Genomic DNA, 22867 nt, shown 5'->3' with positions numbered 1-22867 from the left:
GGGGGGGGGGGGGGTTATGTGTGAACCCTACCTGTCGACCTGGGGCTGGGAATTGCGCGTTATCCAGTCACCTGTTACACATCATACGTGTGTGCCGCCTTTCAAGAGTGCACAGCGAGGAAAAAGAAAAAGAGGAACCTCAAACACCGAAGCGCAGGGACGAGAGGAGAAGGGAAACAAAGAAAGGAAAAGGGAGCGAAAAACAAAGGTAAGACTGTTCTTACATCAGCGACAGACAATGCAGAACTTTCCCTGTAACACCCAGACATGTTCCCCAAGGGAGAGCAAAAAGAACAGCAAGAGGATAGACATGTAGCATGGAAAGGAAAAAATGCTGCAAAGGCCAAGCACGAGCTGGCCAAAGAGTGGCGAGCCCCCTGGGGATTTCCTGAGGCAGTGTATCATCCCACTTTGCACAAATGCTTGCCACTCCCCGACGAGCGCAGCCTTCAACCTGTGATGCAGATGGTTGCTGTGTCCCTCTGCGATGGGTCTTTCCCCTGCACGGATAATCCATACCCCTTCACCCCTCCTGACAGGACTAAAACCCTTCCTGCACATGAGCCATACGATCCCATCAGGCAGCACCAGATCCTGCTCTCATTAGTGCCGAGGAAGGGCCTCAATCTCATAAATTGCCACCCTGTCTTCAAGCCCTCTGAGTGTGAACACATTTTTGTGGCCTCAGCCAGCTGCACATTGGCAGGCGAGTCACATTCGGGTCAACAGCGGTCACCGCTGACTGGCCCGCCTACAGACCTGATCAGTTGCCTTATTCCCGACCATATGGTCCTATTCCTTCGTAACCAAACTACAGTGGACGCATTCTGTCCGCCATGCCAGTCCTCACAGTGAGTTCTCTTTACTTCATCGCACTTAGGTCCTGCAGGAACTGTGGCTACGCTTACCCAGCTCCGCACAAGCTCTGGTTTTGCTCGTTCGGAACGTGCAATGCGCTCCAGAGGAGTTCACTGACACTCAGGCTACGACAGGGCACCGTGTCCAGATCGAGACTAGCTGCGACACTGAAGTTTGTAATAGCAAGATTACCGATATTGTCTTCCAGAGGACTACTAATGGTAAGCTTTTGCCACAACACATGGACCCTATTAAGGTTAAGAAAAATGAGAGGTTCATGTAAATAAAGAACCGTATTAATCCACATGTGTATTTGTGTTGTAGAAAGAGGATACCAGCCACTCATAACAACGTCCCTTGCTTCCTACGGTACACGACTCTGCAATGACTTTCTCCTCGTCCTCCTCTTCCTTTTTCTTCCAGTATGTTATGAGAATCACTGACTGGAAAACAGCTGCTGTGTGAGGTCAGAAGACTCACGTGAATGATGGCTCAGCTACAGTGAGCCGCCCCACAGCTGTTGTGAGCGGCTCACAGTCTCCTGTCTAAAAGCGCCCTCACACACTACGCTGCCACCTCCCTTCTCTTTTTACCTCCATGGGTGAACCTAATGTTTCGGGTTAGTTAAGAAGGCGGACAACGGCTTCAAGTTTCTGACGTGGCGACACTCTTCTTTGTTTACCTCCACGGTTTTTACGAAGCAGTGCATTGCCTCTGACAGGCAGAAGCTCGTGTGTGCACTGTGTTTTGCTGCTGTCAATGACGCATTTTCTTTGCAGTTAAAGTTGTACTTTGGTGTTATTCTCCTTTATCTTAAAGTGAAATGTAGTGACTTCAGAACAATCAGTTTCATCTCACACGTAGCGAAGATTATTGCAAGAACACTCAACAGACGGCTGGAACACAAAATTGAAGAAATAATAGGAGATGACCAGTTTGAATTTAGGAAGGGAAAAGGAACCAGAGTCGCCATCGGCACGGTGAGAACATAATGCAGAGTGTTTTGGCTGTTAACGAAGAAGCTTGTGATTGTTTTATAGACTGGCAGAAGGCCTTTGACAGAGTCACTGGATACAATTGATGAACATCCATAAGGAGATAGGAATAAACTGGAGAGACCAGAGACTAATTCTCAACTTGTACCTGGGACACAGAGCAAAGATGCGGCTGAACTATGGATAAACAAGCAGCGGGGAACAGCAAGAGGAGTCAGACAAGGATGTGTCTATCACCGAGGCTCTTCAAACTGTATGGGGAATGGCTGGCGAGAGACGCGTTGAAAGGATGCGGGAACTCCAGTATAGGAGGACGCCTCATCGATACATAAAGTACGCTGTTACGAAGCAGATGGCCACTTGTTACGACTTCTGCAGTACTTGTTACAGCCGTTTGCTACTTGTTAGCAGTAGACACAGTGGCTGCGCCAAAGACTGAGACAGCGTGGAGTTTTACACATATTTATTGAACTTTCTTTACAATTTCTTCCTCGTCGTCACTGATCAGCCCTGCGGCTCCCTCCGCATTGCTGCTGTTGTGTAGATTCTCCGACAATGCGCGCAAAGTGCGCCGCTGATCGCATTAGGCCACCAGTGCTCCGCTGAAGCCAGGATGCCCTGTGGTTGAGATGAACTCGTCGCCGCTCGGCAGCCGCGTCGCCGTGAGGTCAGCTGCCGACGCCTGCTGCACCGGCGGCTGGGAAGCCGCCTGTCGCGATGTCCGCGAGGTCCCGTCATGGGCGGACCACGCGGAGTGGGGCCGGGTTGCCGTGAAGTCCGGGCGTCAGTCCCCGGCGGCGCCTGTGACCGAGACCGGGCTGCGGCCGGTCCTGCTGGAAGTTCTCGCTGTAGGTAGTCAGCCATGGTGCCGACCGAACTCGCGCCGAGCCCCAGAGCTGAAGTTGATATCTGGTGGCGAACGGATGACTCCTGCAGGCTGGAACAGACTTCCGGAATCGTCACGTAGGAAGATTGAACATTCGGTCACGGACCATGTCCGTCCTCTCATCCGAACTGCTTCCTAATGGCTTCTGTCCGTTGCTGCCTGCGCTGCACTATTTATATCTGGCAGGAGGACGTTTTTACCCTCTATGGCACCTTCTTGTTATTACTCTCACAGCATATTGTAGCATAACTTAGCGTGCTGGCCTCCTTACTCAGCACTCTCCAGGCTTCACTTGGCGCTCGGTCTGTTTGTGTCCTTGCATCAGCTTGTTGGTAGACTGCAACTGTCAGCAAGGCTATCTGTACCGCGCTTACTTCGCAATGCCGCGATCGCCGGCTGTCTCTGTTTTGCCATTCTCCACTGCGTGAAGCAACGATTACTACTTGTGGCCGCAACAATGCAGATGACCTGGCGTGCTTGCTACAAATCAAAGATAACTGCAACACACCATGAACCAGTTGGTGGAAACTGGAAGGATATATGGCATGGGAAACAACATCTGAAAATCAAAAGTGACGTGGATATCAAAATGGGAGAAACCTTTGAGGATAACCATCAACAACAGTAAACTAGAGGATGTGAAACAATTCAAAAACGTGGAACATTTGGTCACAAAGGATGCCCAATGCTACAGTGAAATTCGAGCAATAATCGCTGTGCCCAAAATTACATTCAATAAAAAGAGCAATCTGTTGACCAGCAAGTTAAGCTCGGAATTGAGGAAGAAACTGGTGAAGGGCTACATGTGGAGCATTGCACTGTACGGAGCAGAGACGTGGACCATGAGAAAAGAGGGAAAAAATACCTTGAAAGTTTTAAAATGCGGTGTTGGAGGAGAATGGGGAAGATAAGTGGACCGATTGGTTGACGAATAATCATGCGTTGAGAAGAGTAGGAGAGAAGATACACATTCTGAGTACAATTCTTCAGAGGGAGGGCAACTGGATCGGACACACACTTAGACACGGAGGGCTCATACACGAAATCACTGAAGGGAAAATTAAAGGGACGGTAGGACGAGGAAGAAGAATAATTCAACTTTTGGATGTCATGAAAGATGTAAAGAGACACAGCAGACTCAAGGAAGAAGCCGAAGACAGAGGACAGAAATTCTCCATACGAAGAAACAGACCTGCCACTAGGCATAATACTACTTCCGCATGAAAAAATTCCCGGCTTTTTCCCGGACCTCTCAGTTGTCCCTGGACGTATGCACCTTGTTATAACATAGACCGAGGCCTGGGCCAGGTTTAAACGTGAGAGTTTGATTGTGAATTGTTGAAGAACACTGGATGTCCTGACAGAATGAACTGAAGATTAGAGGAGGTCTAGGTACGGTTATAACGTGAAAACTTGGTTCTATAAATGAAACGCAATGTCTCGACTGACTCATGGGACTCCCTAACCTGGACTTCGTAAATAGATTTCCCAATACCGCTTCTGGGTGGCCATGTAAACACTTCAAAATCGATTCTGGAAATCCGCTTCTGGTTGCGAACGGTTTGGAAACGTGCTTGGGCTGTCAGGTTTCGTATTTTTTTTAAAAACTTTCGGCTAGTATGGACGGAATGACTTTTTGTACAGTGAAGGATAAGTAGGAAATATTGTACTTAAATTATCTACACCTCGTCCAACTTAAGAGAAATTCCGACTGTACTGACTAAATCATAAACTTAACATCTGTTTTCCAGCCTCTATATTTAACTAGAATAGCAAATCCGGTTCAGACCTTAACATGTAAGCTCGACAGAAAAAACGGTTTGCAAAATTCCGTTTTCGTATATCGGAAGATGGGTCGCATGTAAACTTAGTGACTGAGTGTCTGGCTCACTGGCTCATCATAACCCAGCCCAGACCACTAAGAATAGAAACTTGAAATTTGCAGAGTGTGTTGATTTTATACTGCAGGCATTATTTGAGAAGAGACTGCCCGAAATTCCGCTCATAAGGGAATAAAGTAGGGGATGATAATTTTTGAGGAAATATTTCGTTAGATTAAAAGATTTTAAAGCTATATCTATGAAATCTGGCATTTCACTTCTCAGATATAAAGAAATATTTGCTCTACATGAAACTTTCTATAAGAAAATCGTCACAAGAAGATAAAAGGCATGATTAACGAAAACTTTGTACTCCAGTTAACAGAATCGCGTTTTGGTCAGAAGTACTGGGTGATCAAAAAGTCAGTATAAATTTGAAAACTGAATAAATCACGGAATAATGTAGATAGACAGGTACAAATTGACACACATGCTTGGAATGACTTGGAGTTTTATTAGAACAAAAAAAATACAAAACTTCAAAAAATGTCCGACAGATGGCGCTTCATCTGATCAGAATAGCAATAATTAGCGTAACGTAAGACAAAGCAAAGATGATGTTCTTTATAGAAAATGCTCAATATGTCCACCATAATTCCTCAACAATAGCTGTAATCGAGGAATGATGTTGTGAACAGCACTGTAAAGCATCTCCGGAGTTATGGTGAGGCATTGGCGTCGGATGTTGTCTTTCAGCATCCCTAGAGATGTCGGTCGATCACGATACAGTTGCGACTTCGGGTAACCCGAATGCCAATAATCGCACGGACTGAGATCTGGGGACCTGGGAAGCCAAGCATGACGAAAGTGGCGGCTGACCACACGATCATCACCAAACGACGCGCGCAAGAGATCTTTCACGCGTCTAACAATATGGGGCGGAGCGCCATCCTGCAGAAATATCGCACGTTCCAGCAGGTGTCAGCCAGGCTGGGGATGATGTAATTCTGTAAAATATCGGCGTACGTCTCACCCGTCACGGTAGCAGTTACAAAACCAGAATCACGCATTTCCTCAAAGAAAAAAGGCCCGATAACGGCAGATGTGGTAAATCCAACCCATACCGTGACTTTCTCGTCGTGCAATGGAGTTCCCACGACAGTCCTAGGATTTTCGGTATCCTAAATTCTGCAGTTGTGGGCGTTGACAGACCCTCGGAGCGTGAAATGAGCTTCGTCGGTCCACAACACGTTACTCAACCAATCGTCATCTTCCGCCATCTTTTGAAACGCCCACACCGCAAATGCCCTCCGCTTCACTAAATCGCCAGGTAACGGTTCATGATGCCTGATACCGATGGAGTTTGTACTGATAGCATCGGAGGGTACGCCTCAGTGCCAACCAAACAGTAATGTATGGAATGCCGGTGCGACGTGCGACTGCACGAGCGCTGACTTCCCCGTGCATAGACGAACCTGCTACAGTCTCCATTTCTTCCTGAACTGTCTCAGCAGCATTACGCCTTGTGCTCGGTCGGCCACTACGGGGTCTATCGTCTAAACAACCTGTGGCTTCGAAATTCGAAATAATTCTCGCCACAGCTGCATTTGTCAACGGACCTTTACCCGTTCGAATCCCCTTCCTATGGCGATAGGATCGTAACGCTAAACTAGCACATTCCCCATTCTGATAATACAGCTTCAGTAAAAGCGCCTTTTCAGGTAACGTCAACATTCTGCGACTGCTGGTGCATCTGATTCTCTCTCTCATTACAGCTCCTTTTATACACGATTGTCATGCGCAGTCACTGACGTTTTGTTGTCCAGCGCCATCTGTCGGACATTTTGTGAACTTTTTTTTTGTTTTAGTAAAACCCCATGTCATTCCAAGAATGTGTGTCAATTTTTACCTCTCTATCTACATTATTCCGTGGTTTATTAAGTTTTCAAATTTATATTGACTTTTTTATCACCCGGTACATTCGGAAAAGACCAGGCTTATAAGGTCTTAACTAGCATGAAAACTTAAGAAAATGTTGCCATTTATTAACAACGTAAAAATTCGATTAAATAAAAACAAAAAACTGTGCAGGCCATACAGAGTACGTAAGCAAAGCAGCGGGAGGTGAGTTAGTGAACAAGAATGGAAAAAAAAAATCTGCTAGCAAGCTGGCCCATAACGTAGCCCCAGGCCTAGGTTAGGTCGGAATGCGATAGTTTTGCTGTAAATTAGTGAAGACATTGTATGTGAATGGAAGAAAACTAGATGTTCTGACACACTGACCTGTAGGTTAGCCTCGGGTGTAGGTTTGTTGGAATACGAAAATTTGTCTGTGAGTTGGCGTCGTCAATGGACGAGAATGGGTGAATACTAAATGAGGCGGCAGACTGACCTATAATGTAGCCAGAGGTCTAGTTTAGGTTGGATTGTGACAGTCTGCCTGTGAACTGTTGAAGTCAATGAATGCGAATGGAAGAAAACTGGATGTTCTGAACGAGAGTTCTGCACCTTAGCCGCAAGTCTACTTCGCGTCTGGAATGTGAAAATTTAGTTGAGACTAGGTGTAGCGTCCTGTAGTGCAGGTCAAGTCCAAGATTAGGTTTGAATATAACAACCTGGTTCTGAATGGATGCAGGCAATGAATGTGAATGGAAGAAAAATAAATGTGCAAACTGACTGACCTATGGCATAGCCCGAGGCGTAGGTTAAGTTGGAATGTGCTAATCTGGTTGTGAATTGGCGTAGCCACCTGTAGCATAGCTCGAGGGGTAGATAAGGTTGGAGTGCGGCACTTTGGTTGCGAATCGGTGAAGTCAATCGATGTGAATGAATGAAAACTTGTTGTGCTGTCAGAGAGACCTGTACCTTAGCCCAAGGTCTAGACTGGGTTGGAAGTGAAAATCTGGTTGTGAATTGCGGTAGCCAATGAACAACAATGGAAGTAAATTAAATGTGCTGGTAGAGCAACCTCTAGCGTTGCTCGAGGCCTAGCTTAGGTTGGAATGTGGTAGTTGTGAAGCCTAGTAATGTAAATGGAAGAAAACCGGATGTGCTGGTTTTGTCCCAGGTCATGTTTGGGTTGGAATGTGAAAAGTCGGATGTGATTTGGTGTAGCCAGTGAACGAGAATGGAAGAAAACTAAATGGGGTGTCAGATGACCTATAGTATTGTCCGATGCATAAGACAGGATGGAAGTTTGGTTGTGAGTTAGAGACGTTAATGAATGTGAATGTACAAAAACTGGAGGAGTTGACACAATGACCTGTAGGTTAGGCCCAAGTCTATGCTGGGTTGAAAAGCGAAAATTTGTGTATGAGATGGCATAGCCAATGAATGAGAATGGAAGGATATTATATGCCCTAGGAGGCTGACTTTACCTGTGGCCCCAGTTAAAAAAAAATGGCTCTGAGCACTATGGGACTCAACTGCTGAGGTCATTAGTCCCCTAGAACTTAGAACTAGTTAAACCTAACGAACCTAAGGACATCACACACATCCATGCCCGAGGCAGGATTCGAACCTGCGACCGTAGCGGTCTCGCGGTTCCAGACTGCAGCGCCAGAACCGCGCGGCCACTTCGGCCGGCGGCCCCAGTTAAATTGGATAGTAAGAGTCTGTATATGAATTGGCGATGTCTTTAGCCTGCATAAGGCCACCACAGCAGCAATTTTGACAGCTAATCGCTCCTGACGAAGACGATGGAGGAAACTGTCGAAAGCTCGAGGTTTTACCTTGAATTGACACGGCAAGAAGTCCGAGAATCTTTTATACAACATGCCGTCGCGAAAGACTTCGTTCTCGTGTTGAATATTCCTTCAGAACACAAGCTGAAAACCGATTCTTTTCCAACTCTAAACCTACCATCCTCTGGTGCTGATTTTGGGCTTAGTAATGAGCCTAGTAAAGAGAGAAATATACGGGCACAAAAACGAAGCTACCGTAAAGAAGTAGAACATGTTTCTCAGGCAAATTCGTGCAGTCCTAAAGCATCGACTGTACACCAACCAGTGCAGCGCGGCGAAACGGCATTAAGAAGGGTCTGACCCGTGCGCCAATGGAAAGAACGGGCAGCGCGACGTCAGGAAGTCACGTGCTCGACGCCCCTTTGTCAATGCCGATTTAACCAGCCGCCCATCGCTTGTCGGGCCCAGTTCGTTCGCAGACTGTGAAAGCTTTAGTACCCAGTGATAGGAAGGTGATACCTAGCCTGTGTTCTGTCAGTAGTATTGGTGTATAAATGTACTGCATGTAGGAGGCACAGGAAGAAAGTTAATTTACATTTCTTTCCTTAATGGAAATAAAGTTTTCTGTTAATTCGGAAGTGTTTTGTACAGATGATTTTAGATTCCAGCCACCGACCATCGCAATTTCTCTCCTTCCTTGTTTGTGTCGGTGCTGGTGCTGACTCCCACAGTAGCCGACACAACAAAATACATTCCCGCCTAATGAAGCAATTACTTCTAGATAAAACGTTAACCCTGAAAACAACAACTGCTGTAATTGCGACTTGCGTGCTTACGCCAACAAATAAAAATTATGGAAATAGAAATAAACGGTCTTAGGCCGAAGAACGCAGATTTACAGGATCGTCCATCACTTGATGTAGTGCTGGGTTACATGAAATTAAAACGAGTTCTAAAACTGATTCAAGGATTTTTTTCGTATACTGTTATCAACAAGTGGTTATGAGAGGATTGGGTACAAACTGGTCGTATGAAGATATTGCAAACGTTACGAGCTTGCGTTGGTTGTCTTATAGTTATCTTCTGCCACATACGTATTGAAATATCCTCTCCCTAGTGAATTCACCATAAAACAGAACACTAAGGCAATTTAGCGTTCCACTATGTTTAATTGATTTAAGCCTTAGTGTTTTGAAAACTCAAAGTTATTAACATAATTTGAAAATGACGCAGTTCCGAGGCTTTACACTAACATTTCAGCGACCATAAAAAATATTCCAACTAATATAAACCTTAATAATAAAAATAATAATATAATAGTAATAGTAATAATAATAATAGACTAAAACTTGGAAATCTTACAGCTCACAGGCTGGCTGTGCGTGACTCCTATCGTGTTTATAGTATCCGAGATCTAACCCTTTCAGACGATATGGTTCCATTTGAAGTCACCTAGGATTTTCTCATTTAACGGCATATGCACAGTAGTAGCCACCCTTCCATCTCCAGTAGGTTCTGTCCTCTATAGCCTGATTAAAATTACTTGATTGTTGACAATCCACGTTTTGTAGCTCGTTTCTTCCAACCAGAGCACTCGACTTCACGCTCGAACCGATCGCCACTGCCAAACTGCCGCAACAACTGGTCAGATCACTGCCAATTCCCTGCCCGGCGTTCTTTCTTGACGGGTTTGGATCCCGAATCATGGGTCTGGCACTTTTGCTTCGTATTTCATCTCACATGATAACCACACCACAAACAACACACACATATAACCATGCATGTGTTTCATACACAGCACAAACCAAACACTACTGGATACTTCTGCACAAGATGCGATTCAGCGTCACATATGCGGTTATCATAATCACAGTGATCAGTCTACATTAAATAAGCATCACGCGACATTGCGCGAAACCAAGTTTTGAAGGCTGTTACTCGTCATTATGACTTTGTTATCAGATTCAAAAATTTGACACCTTTACTCATGTGTCAGTGTTGCACTTTAGAACAATGGTTAGCGAAGTAACCTGTCATGTCGAACATTGTAGGTTCGAATCTCGTGAACTGCCGCGAATTTTTTTTTTTCTTACTTCTAAATCAAATCAAAAGAGTTTCATTTTTATGAAATTAATTAGTTCAAATGTATTTTTTTATTTCTAATTCTTTGCCATCTCATTTTCGTCCTCGTGTTGATTTGTTTATATGCTCTTATTTTTCTACCTATCATTCTTTTTTTGTCTGGAATCCGTCTACGTCGCGTACAATCGGCAATCAAATACCAACGAGGACTCCTTATCGTATGGTTTTGCGCTAGCTCGCGTAGCCAAAGCGAGGATAGTTCTAGGCAATCAATGTTAGCGAGAAACCACAGTCTGCTTGTAGCGCTGAAACTGAACTTTTTCTGTCTTACGTTTGCTGGTAGAGGTTAGCTTTAATAGTCATGAACAAAGCAATCGTGATCTTAGTTCTGTTGCAGATTGTTGACCACCGCTTTCTCGAATACATTACACTTCATGAGGTTGTGATTAGTTTAGGATGTGACTTTAAATTCTGGGCTACAAAACGAGTCTCCTGCTGCAGTTCAGTCACTGATCATTTAAAAATCATGTTGTAGCATTACATGGGCAATCGTCCGAGTAGCCAACGAAATCTTTAAGCAATAATCTTGCCGGAATGCCCTTTAAAGTCAGATATACTTTGCATCACGTGAGAGTAGGAGAGTCAAAATAGGTAGTAGCGCGTGACGTCATCTGAAGTCGAGAATTTTTTATAGTGAAATCTGTGCTGAGCGATTGACACTGTATAAGAATCAGTAGTTAATGAGCTGTTTTTGACATAGCAGATCACAATGCTGCGTTATGCGTGATTTATTTTTTCTTTGGAAAACACAACTCCTGAGTTGCTCGAGTGCGCGGACAAGTTGTAATCGAGTGTGGGTCCTTTTTAATTTTAAAGAATTGACCTAAAACTGATAATCCATAATCCGGAGTTGGATTTGAAAACATTCTAGAGAGCCACGGCCAAACTTTGTTACAAACAGATCGCGCGCGGACTTTGAAATAACGGCGCGAAGTTTCAGATACGCGGTAGGCTATCGCGCGTTATAGTCGCGTGAAGGATTAATTGCTACTCCCCGTAATTTCTTGACATTAACTTGGTAATGACTATTAAAGAATTATTGGAGGTTACAGTAATCTTTCTTGGTGCTTACAATAAATGAGTTTTGATTTACTGTTTGAATACGACATATATTAATCACGGAATAGTCGATTGATTGATACGTTGGTTAGCAACCAATAAACAGGTTGTAATGTAATTACCAGAACGATCATTTCAATCATTGGTGACCACTACACACACCAGAAAACTAACTACTCTCGTTGTGAATGACATTTGGAACGGATGAGTTTTGTTTCAGCTCGTTGGGATTAATAAACTTCATCCGAAGTTGGAACTTCATAAACTGTGTCGTGTTCTTAGTACACTCATCCTCATAAATTAAGAATAATTGCAGAATGTGGTACCACACAACGTGGCACTACAAAAGACTGGCGCTAATAAATGGTTCAAATGGCTCTGAGCACTATGGGACTCAACTGCTGAGGTCATTAGTCCCCTAGAACTTAGAACTAGTTAAACCTAACTAACCTAAGGACATCACAAACATCCATGCCCGAGGCAGGATTCGAACCTGCGACCGTAGCGGTCTTGCGGATCCAGACTGCAGCGCCTTTAACCGCACGGCCACTTCGGCCGGCACTGGCGCTAATAGCATAGGCACATAGGGAACACACTCGACACAGATCTGTAAGTCCACGGTATTGGTGATAAGTTGAGAAAACCGTCCCGAAACACATGTGTCACAAAACCCCACCGTTTCCTGCGCATGTACCCCGATATCAGTATAGGACACGATCACCATGCACACGTACACAGGCCACACAACGGGTTGGCGTACTCTGGATCAGGTGCTCGAGCAGCTGCTGGGGTATAGCCTCCCATTCTTGCACCAGTGCCTGTCGGAGCTCCTGAAGTGTCATAGGGGTTTGAAGACGTGCAGTGATACGTCGACCGAGAGCATCCCAGACGTGCTCGCTGGGGTTTAGGTCTGGAGAACAGGCAGGCCACTCCATTCGCCTGATATCTTCTGTTTCAAGGTACTCTTGCACGATGGCAGCTCGGTGGGGCCGTGCGTTGTCATCCATCAGGAGGAAGGTGGGACCCACTGCACCCCTGAAAAGGCGGACATACTGGTGCAAAATGACATCCCGATACACCTGACCTGCTACAGTTCCTCTGTCAAAGACTTGCAGGGGTGTACGTGCACCAATAATAATCCCACCCCACACCATCAAACCGCGACCTCCATACAGGTCCCTTTCAAGGACATTAAGGGGTTGGTATCTGGTTCCTGGTTGACGCCAGATGAAAACCCGGCGAGAATCACTGTTCAGACTATAGCTAGACTCGTCCGTGAACATAGCCTGGGACCACTGTTCCAATGACCACGTACTGTGTTCTTGACACCAGGCTTTACGGGCTCTCCTGTGACCAGGGGTCAGTGGAATGCATCTTGCAGGTCTTTGGACGAATAAACCATGTCTGTTCAGTCGTCTGTAGACTGGGTGTCTGGAGACAACTGCTCCAGTGGCTGCAGTAGAGTCCCGAGCAAGGCTACCTGCAGTATTCCATGGCCGTCTGCGGGCACTCGTGGTGAGATATTGGTCTTCTTGTGGTGTTGTACACTATGGACGTCTCGTAGTGTAGCGCCTGGACACGTTTCCTGTCTGCTGGAATTGTTGCCATCACACTTTGTGGCACACGGAGGGCCTGCGCTACGACCTGCTGTGTTTCACCAGCCTCCAGTCGGCCTAGTATTGTACCCTTCATAACGTCATCAATATGTGTTTTCAACACACAGTCACCATTAGCACGTCTGAAAACGTCTGCACACTTACTCGCTGCACCGTACTCTGACATGCACCAATACACATCTGCGTATGTGGACTGCTGCCAGCGTCAGTGCGACGACCGCAGGTCAAATGCACCACATGGTCATACCCCGAGGCGATTTAAACGCGCAAACCGCCCACCAGAGCGTTGTTTCACCATGTATCAGCATTATCCTTAATTTATGAGCATGAGTGTAGATCGATAAACACTATAGTCTACACTACAATTTTCACCTTTTGAAAAAGAGAGCACTTACCTTTTTAGAGGAATGTTTCAGCTTTAGTCATCAATCTTCCCAAAACGGAGATAAGGGTGACACTCACACACAGCACCACGTCATCGTGATCAACCACTTATGTGCCCCCTTCTCCCTCCATTTTGTCGAAAATCCTGAGATACAGCCGCGGTACGACGAAGGAAGAAGGAAGAGGGTTTGGACAGCCGAGGGGAAAAGAACAAAACGACGACGAAGGAGCAAGAGGGAGAAAGAGGGAGAGGGGAGGTGACATCTGGCGCCCAACGAGTCGGCCTGAGCACGTTGCAGCGCAGGAGACATCTGGCCGCTACGTCTAACTTCGCACGGACCGACCAAGTACTCGCTACTGAAATGTGAGACCCGCAGGTATGAGTAGCGTAGTGAATTGAACCCTGTTGTATTCTTTTGTGCGCTTCGGTAGCAGCAGTATGTTGGGAGATTTAATTTGTAAAAATGCCTTCTCGAAGAAATAGAGATTTGAATCAGGATGAAACGTTTCAGGAATTAAATGTGGGACAGAAATAGTATGAACTAAGAAAGGGGAGCCATGAAATATCAGATGTGGGAGAGATAGAATCACAAGCACCGGGTTTGGGTGACAGTGATGTGCATGATACTGAAACAAATAGGGAGACAGGTGCCACAGCTGGTGGCCCAAGTGAAGTAAACGTGCCTACTAGCGTAATAACGGACAGAGACGCCAAGGTATTGGATTTGTTGGTGGCACTAAACACAGACATGACTTCACTGAAAACAGACATGAGTTGATTGAAAACGGACGTGTGTTCACTGAACACAGACATGGGTTCACTTTTGAGAAATTGCAACTTAACTGGGAAGGACAATTAAATGCTAAATTCAAAGAATTTGAAACAAAGGTATCTAAGGATATCAATGATTTACATTTTGAACTTGTGGGAAAAATCAATGAAGTGGACAATAAATGTGATATTCAGAATGAGTTTTTCACTCTGCAGAGGAGTGTGCGCTGATATGAAACTTCCTGGCAGATTAAAACTGTGTGCCGGACCGAGACTCGAACTCGGGACCTTTGCCTTTCGCGGGCAAGTGCTCTACCCCTAGAGCAAAGATCTCGAGTTCGAGTCTTGGTCTGGCACACAGTTTTAATCTGCCAGGAAGTTTCAATAAATGTGATACTATTTCACACAGGCATATCGATTTATCAAACAGAGTCGGTAATTGCGAAAGTAGTTGTCTGAAAACCGGTGTGCAGATCGAGAATCTGTCCGCAAAAATGACAGATTTCGAAAAAGATACTTGTAAGGGTACTGACACGTATTTAAAGGAACAAACTTCAAAATTGGAGGAAGATCTTAACGAATGGATTGAGGTTAAGGAAACGAGGTCGAGGAGAAATTTAATAGCCCTCGACGTGAAACAATCCGAGCTTATCGAATGGAAACAGTCGGAACACGACGAACTTGTCAAATTGTTTACTGATGAATTTCAGGCAATTAAAGAAAGGGTAACTGAAGAATTGCCGAAGGGGCAAAGGGACACTAAATTTAAAAGTGTCCGAGTTAGGTCGGAGGTCATCACAAAATGTTTTGACGGGCGACAATCATTCAGTGGACAAATCGAAAAACGGTAGACACTGTAGCGAGAGTAAATGTAACTATAGTGCCACGGTACCTGACAAATTCTATGAAGGTTACGAGAATGAACATGATCCGTTTGTACAGAGAGGGTATCCATTGTCTCTAATAGTTGAAACCAGCATATTTAAAAGCAAGCAGTTTTCGACCTTTACGTCAGAAAAGGACAACATCCATCCAAAATTTTTTATAAATACCTTGAAACGTATTTTTGCACATAGTTGGTCAGAACAAGATAAGCTTCAGTCCATCGTATACAAAATTACAGGTGAAGCAGCACGGTGGGTTGCAGAAGCAAGCGAGAACTGTAGTACTTGTGCAGAATTTGAGCAGCTTTTCCTGTCAAAATACTGCTCCAGGAGCAAACAGGAACGATTGCGTAAGGAAGTGTACCAACACGAATGCTATAATAGTAAGCGAAGCTCACTACGACAGTATTTCGAAAAATACATTAACAAAACGAGATATTGGAGCGAGCCTATCTCACGTCGGGAAGTAATACGCATTCGAAAGGGAAGGGTGCCGATTCATATTCGCGAAAAACATAAATGTTTCTGGTTGTGATGTGGAACAATTTTTGTCTGTAGTTGATTCTATTCATAAGATTTCGGAAGATGACAAAGTTTGGAATAATAATTAATGGTCTGCTACACAGCGTAATGATGCGGGTATTAATAATTGTGGTACTGGTTGTAATGACGACAATAGAGATAGGAATGCTAAGCCTACACAACCAGAAAAAAAGCAAACGATATCTTATGGCTATCATAAAACTAACAATAAAAGAGATCAATATAAACACGATGCTTATTATGCTAAGAAAACCTATGGGAATAATGGTAATCGCGTAAATTATATCAATACAGGAAAGCCTAGTCTTAAACGCAGACGTGATAGGTATCCGGAAGAAGATCCTGACAGGATACAACCGTGGGCAGATCATCCGCAAGGAGCGGCACCAGCATTACAACCGCAGGGACCGATACCAATGAATGACAGACCACCGGAATTACGGACGGAACCAATACCGAACTTTGAACACAACATTCGTATAGTTGAAGTTCATGAACCACTCATGAAGACATCTACCGAAAGGTTAAACTAAAACCGGTCTCCAAAAGCCTTCCTAGGATGACTGGGGATGAAAAGGAGGGCAAGAATCATTTTTCAATAAATGTATTGAGATATAATAATGATTTGGTCTTAAGGGAAGAGTTGAGTGAAGAAGTGCCGAACATTTCCAATAGATGTGGGCAAACTTTACAAGCTGTGGTGCAAGCAGTAATAAATGGTAATTGATACTTGATCGACACAGGCGCAACCATTAGCGTAATGACGCAAGATTGTTATAAACAGATACGACGAGAAGGGACGGTGTTAACGTTTCCTGTTACTGGATGCACTGTATCCCGCGCATTTGGTGCGAAAGCGCGGAGTCTCAAAACAGGCACGAGTCGACATTATAATGCGGGGGAAGGGGGGGGGGGGGCGGGGGCTTCTATAGAAAGTATCTTCCTGATCGTTTCGAAAATGGCCGTACCTTGTGTTTGGGGTCTTGATTTTTTGTGTGGAGTTGGAGCAGTAATTAATTTAAAAGAAGGAAAGTGTACGTTGGACCAGGAAGTGAGGTTGTGACAATTCCTATGATGAAGGGCCAAGTAGTCCCGGTGTGATGTTGTATAAAGCTAATGGTTAGCAATGTTGGTGTTAAGTGCGATATAGCAAGTGAAATTTACTTTATCGAATCTTCTGAAGAAGAGATAGATCAAGACACAATATGAGACGAAGTATCTGAATCCTAATATCTGACGTCAGATCAGAGGGAAGACTTACTCTGCTTGTTAACTGATTATGCACCAGTATTTAAACGTCCAGGAACCATCAAGGAGCTCGAATTTGATATTCAAGCATATCCTCATGAAGCCTTTCGTCGTACTTCCTACTCTGTTCCGTGGTCTAAGAGAGAGGCAGTAAAAAAAGAAATCATTAAGATGTTACAGTGGGGAATAATAGAGCCCTCTAATTCTCCATATTCGAGCCCTCTCTTGGCCGTCTTAAAGTCGAATGGTGATGTAAGACTGGATCTTGACACTAGGGAAATTAACAAAATTATTGTTCCGGTACAAATGAGACCAGAGAATTTGGAAGAACTTATTCAGAAGTTTAATGGTGCCCGCTTTTTGATATCCCTGGATATGAGGAGTTCATATTGACAGGCGAGAATATCATCTGAGTCACGGAAGTACACTGCTTTTATTTTTCTTGGGAGAAGCTATCAGTTCACGGCCAGCTCCTTGGGATTAATAAATTTCATCCGAAGTTGGGACATAAACTGTGTCGTGTTCTTAGTAGATCGATAAACATTATAGTCTACACTAAAATTTTCACCTTTTGAAAAAGAGAGCACTTACCTTTTTAGAGAAATGTTTCAGCTCTAGTCATCAACCTTCCCAAAACGGAGATAAGGGTGACACTCACACACAGCACTACGTCATCGTGATCAACCACATATGTGCCCCATTCTCCCTCCATTTTGTCGAAAACCCTGAGATATAGCGGCGCTACGACGAAGGAAGAAGGAAGAGGGTTTGGACAGCCGAGGAGAAAAGAAAACTACGACGACCGAGCAAGAGAGGGAAAGAAGGAGAGGCCACAAGGTGTCGACAGAGCATTTCGCATTTCCGACATACCTCGTGGCGACCACTTCCACCATCGCTCCGCGTTACACATTAATGGCATTTGTGAACTGATCCACCTTGCTTTGTCGCCTATAACCGAGTGGTGAGCTGATGGCCAATGTGGCAACACCGTAGTGCAAGAGACAGGAAACACTTCTCATGTTTCAAATCTTTGCAGTTAGACAAGCAAACATACGAGGGTTGTTTTTTAAGTAAGGGCCGTTTTTATTTTTAAAAAAAGATACAAATACTTTTGTAAAAAAACTTTTATTTTCTGATTCTACACACTTTTACCTATTTTTCTTAATAGTTGCCTTGTTTATTTAAGCACTTGTCATACCCTACAACTAAGTTTTTAATTCCCTCTTCAAAGAATTTAGCCGCCTGCTCGGACAGCCAAGAGTTCACGGCCGCTTTCACTTCATCGTCATCATTGAAGTGCTGCCCGCCAAGATGGTGTTTCAGGTACCGGAAAAGGTGAAAATCGCTAGGAGCAAGGTCGGGGCTGTATGGTGCATGGTCCAAAACTTCCCAGCCGAAAGAATCAATCAAATCCTGTGTCTTTTGAGAGGTGTGAGGCCTAGCGTTATGTGCAGGAGCAAAACTCCTTTTGTCAGCATGCCGCGCCTTTTGTTTTGAATTGCTCTGCGGAGCTTTTTTACAGTTGCACAGTAGGCATCTGAGTTGATTGTCGTTCCTCGTGGCATAAAGTCCACTAGCAAAACACCGCGCCAGTCCCAGAACACAGTTGCCATAATCTTGCACTTTGACAGCGTCTGTTTAGCTTTGACCTTGACGGGTGAGGTCGTGTGTCACCATTCCATCGATTGCCGCTTGCTTTTGGGAGTGATATGGGATACCCATGTTTCATCTCCAGTGACAATTTGACTCAACATGTCATCCCCTTCTTCCTCGTAACGAATCAAAAAGTCCAATGAAGTGGCAAATCTCTCCCCTTTGTGGTCCTCTGTGAGAAGTCTGGGTACCCACCAAGCACACAGTTTCTTAAAGTTTAGGTTTTCAGACACAATTTTGTACAAAACCGATCTTGAAACTTGTGGAAATTCCAATGAAAGAGTGGAAATTATGAATCTTCTGTCCTCACGAATCTTTGTTTCGACTGCAGCCACCAAATCATCAGTGATCACAGAGGGCCGGCCTGAGCGTTCTTCGTCATGGACGTTTTGACGGCCATTTTTAAACTCTCTAACCCATTGACGCACTTTATCTTCACTCATTGCATTCAAGCCATAAACTTCTGTTAACTGACGATGAATTTCTGCAGCTGATAGGGCTCTCGCGGTCCAAAAACGTATCACTGACCGTATCTCACACACGGCGGGCGATTCAGTAATCGTAAACATTATAAAGTAGCGCAGCGATGCGTACACGTCAGCTACAGAGCTGCAACTTGCATCAGTGTGAACGGGAAGGGAGCCAGCAAGTGGCGCGGTGGCTTGTTGCGGCGTCCGCGCGAACTACGGGACTATACGCGCGAACGGCCCTTACTTAAAAAACAACCCTCGTAGAAGCCATTTTTGTATGCAGTGCACGACTGTCTTTTTTTCAAATTGTGATTGAATTCGTCTGTATAAGGCGTGTTTTGCACATGCATTAGGTACCGAAAACTACCCTGCTCAAATTTATACAATGTGTAAGCTAAATTTATGTATTTATTTTCGTGATTATTGTGGTGGTTCCTTTTGAAACGACTGCAGCTCTGAGGGCAACATGAGTAGCTGTGACAGGTTGTTGTATTTGCTGTTTCACACGATGTAGTCTCGCAGAATAAAGGAAGAAGCAATTCAGGCGGGCCTTCTGAGAGGAATAAAAGTCCCAGATGTCCACGTACATCATCAGAGCCGTTAGCAAAATAATGTAAAACTTGTTAAAGCTTTAAAACCCAAACTGCATACACTGTAGCACAAAGAAGGAACCTCACAGAATCAAGTGGAAGTGTGCTCTCTGCTAAGCAGCTATATGCCTATCTGCAGAAAGGAACTGCACTTTATCTTACCACCAAAAGTAACTACATTTCATGCACAGTGGCTCCATTTGAAACCACGCTATATGTGTTCAATTAATGTAGGCAACACTTGTTTTTCACATTGTTCTGCCTCAATTTAAGTTTAATAACCTAATAAAAAAAGAAAATTTAAAAATTTTAATTTTTAATATTACCAGTCACAAAGGGTTAAGTGATCAAAATTATCGTGTGTGCACTTTGGGCTTCATGGTACATGGAGCTGCGTTATTTTGTCACGGATGCATCTGATTATTCGCCGAGTCCTGCGCTTGTCAAGAAGGGCTGTACGGACCGCTGTTATGAGTGGTTCTTCGTGGAGCAAAATTGAATAGCTTTAACATTTATTTAAAAATGCTGACGGTTCGCCTCAGTGACCATGTTGGAGGAATTTGTTTTCACACGATTTGATGAGTTGGACTTAGGGGACATTTTGTTCCAACAGGACGGAGCAACGGCTCACACTTTGAGGACATCAGTGACAGTTTTGAGGGAACACTTTTTAATATTTTTGTGTGATCTAAAATTCAAAAAACCTCTCTCACACCGGCCTGATTTAGCTTCACTGGTCAGGATAGTAAAAAACATGGGTATATTAAGGGAATTTTCATTCACAAAGTAGGCTTATCACATTCACACAGTTCAGTACTGTTCTATCCTGATTAAATTGAGCTTAACTTAAATTCCATAAGGCAGTGAAGCAATTTCGAAGTCTCGGTGCGACGAAAAATGTCAGTCGATCTCCTGAAAACATTTGTAATAATTATTAACTTTCGGTGATCACATGGGGAAGACCGGAGATCTGCTGGTAAGACCGTGTTAGCCTATTTACTGGAAGTAATAAACTGGATATCTTGAGCATACTAAACGGCAGGTTCGTCCAGTGTAAATCAGACGTTCCCCACTGATCCCGTGCAACACAGCGTAGTAAGCAGACACTGTCAATAATAATCAGTTAAATAATACGCGAACACACTTACTTTAGTTCATGTATTAAATTCCTTCTCATACAGAATCTCATCAAGATGGCGACTAGCTCAACAATACATACATATAGATCTTCCTTCTTTCACGGCTAATCGGCAAGATCTGAATCCTTCCTTTCATAAGAGAAAACATATATAGCAGAGAAGCTATTCCATGGAGTAAATGCACGCTCCAAGGAATAATAGGGCTTGAAACTACTTTGTATTGATAATCATCGTATATTAAAGTTTAGGAAGCGGTAAGATAAGAAGAGATATTTCGAGATATGTACTGAGATATATAACTTATAAAAAATTTCTGAAAATATCGCGGAGAGACCGCTGCAAGAGACATTACAACTTCCTAGAGAGCCTCGTCGCGGTAAGGGGCGATTTGGAGTGCCCGACCTTCTCCCCCTCCTTGGGCCATTGCCATTTGTTGCAGGTTTCTTTGAAATATCGCTTTTATGTCAACCGCCCCCGAACACTACATGAGCTGAAAGCCAATATTCGGGCAGAAATTGCCAAAATACCTGCCGCTACGCTGTAAGGGTCATGAGAAATGCCAGAAATCAGCTTATTCAGTTTATGGGCAATGGGGGTCGTCACACACCTGAAATGATTTTTAAAACTGTGTAAAACAAAAATTTAGGTATGTAACTACCTTATCAGAAAAAAATTCAAAAATTTCTGATTCATAAAATGGGTTTTATTGCGTTTAAAACCAGGAAGTTGTGTTTGCCAAACCCTGTAAAACGCGTGAAGCATTAAAACCACCCTCTTAACTTTTTTCTATTTTTTTATTACTCTAGTTTCGACGCTATCCGGATTGCCATACTGGCCATTACCCACTCCGCTCTTGTTGCTATCTGCGTCATCAAGTGCGATGTTGTGACAGTCCAGAGGTTGCAGGCTGCAATTCGCAATGGCTGTTGCCGTCGCCACCGCCCACTATGGTGGTACGGTGGTTACAGGGAAAGTGACAGGAGTGGAAAGACGGAGGGGGTAATGGCCGACGTATATAGGACGATCACCCGAGCAGAGCAGTAGTCATCAGGAACTAAGTTAAGAAGGCTGAAAGTCAGTTTCTCGAAATTTAGTCAAGAACTTATGGTGTGAAATGGGCGGAATTCTGAAGTTAGAAAAATAAGGTATGTGAGAAAAGCAATGAGACTGATTTTTTATCTACCAAAGTTATTTTTTTTTCAAACAACATTATCCCCTTCAACGTAATTCCCTTCGGCAGCTACACACCGCCAGAGTCGTCGATCCCGGTGTTCGTAGCAGCGCTGAAAAGCTTGGACGGGTAGGGCCCTTAATATGTCAGTCACATTCTTCGAATGTTCTCCAGAATCCCAAAATGACGTCCTTTTAAGATATTTTTCAATTTCAGGGGAAAAGTCGCATGGACTCGTGAGAATCAGGGGTGTGTGGGAGAACAGGAATATCTTTACTGCAAAAAATTCCGCGATGGAAGTGTGTGTGTGTGTGTGTGTGTGTGTGTGTGTGTGTGTGTGTGTGTGTGTGTGTGTGACGTGGCGTTGTCACTATGCAGCATCCACTTGTATGCAGTGTCCCGCCTCATTCTATGTACCCCATTCCTTAGAATTTCAAGGTCATCCTTACTGCTAAACGTCGGTCTGATCTCAAAATAGAATGCGCACGTCCGAGGTTTTGGTCGGTTCGTGATGCTGAAAGTCTCCCTGAGCGAGTTTCATCTTCAACGTGTTGTCGGCTTCCAAAAATGATTTGGACCAGCGAAAGACTTTCGTTATTAACAAAGTTCGCCATGGCCTGTTTCAACGTTCCGAAGGTCACACTTGCCGATTCCCCAATTTCGATACAAATCTCGATTGCACAGCGTCGCTATAAATTCCGCTGTTCTATCTTCGTAACACACGACAAAAACACAACTTCACCAATGCCGCTCTCAGAAATGACATGACGGTTGTAGGGAGCTGAAACTCGGGACCGAGCGTCTGGACGGGACGAACCCACCGGTCTGCCCGAGTAGAACGACACGGTTCTGCCAGGGCGCTCACAGTGTTATCGGTCTCATTACTCTTCTCTCACGCCCCATATACCAGTAAAAAACATCTAATAGTATAAAGCCAGAATCCTCCAACGTTGA

At 44.3% G+C, this 22867-nt stretch overlaps 1 protein-coding gene across 1 annotated transcript in view; it reads right to left on the bottom strand.

The window, feature by feature from the left end:
- LOC124622750 (aminopeptidase N-like) overlaps positions 1–22867 on the bottom strand; it is a 270737-nt gene that overhangs the window by 202277 nt on the left and 45593 nt on the right. The window lies entirely within an intron of this gene.

The sequence above is a fragment of the Schistocerca americana genome, chromosome 7 (assembly GCF_021461395.2).
Source record: "Schistocerca americana isolate TAMUIC-IGC-003095 chromosome 7, iqSchAmer2.1, whole genome shotgun sequence".
NCBI lineage: Eukaryota > Metazoa > Arthropoda > Insecta > Orthoptera > Acrididae > Schistocerca > Schistocerca americana.
Note: the sequence above shows the minus strand (reverse complement) of the source record. Positions and strands in the feature narration are given on the sequence as shown.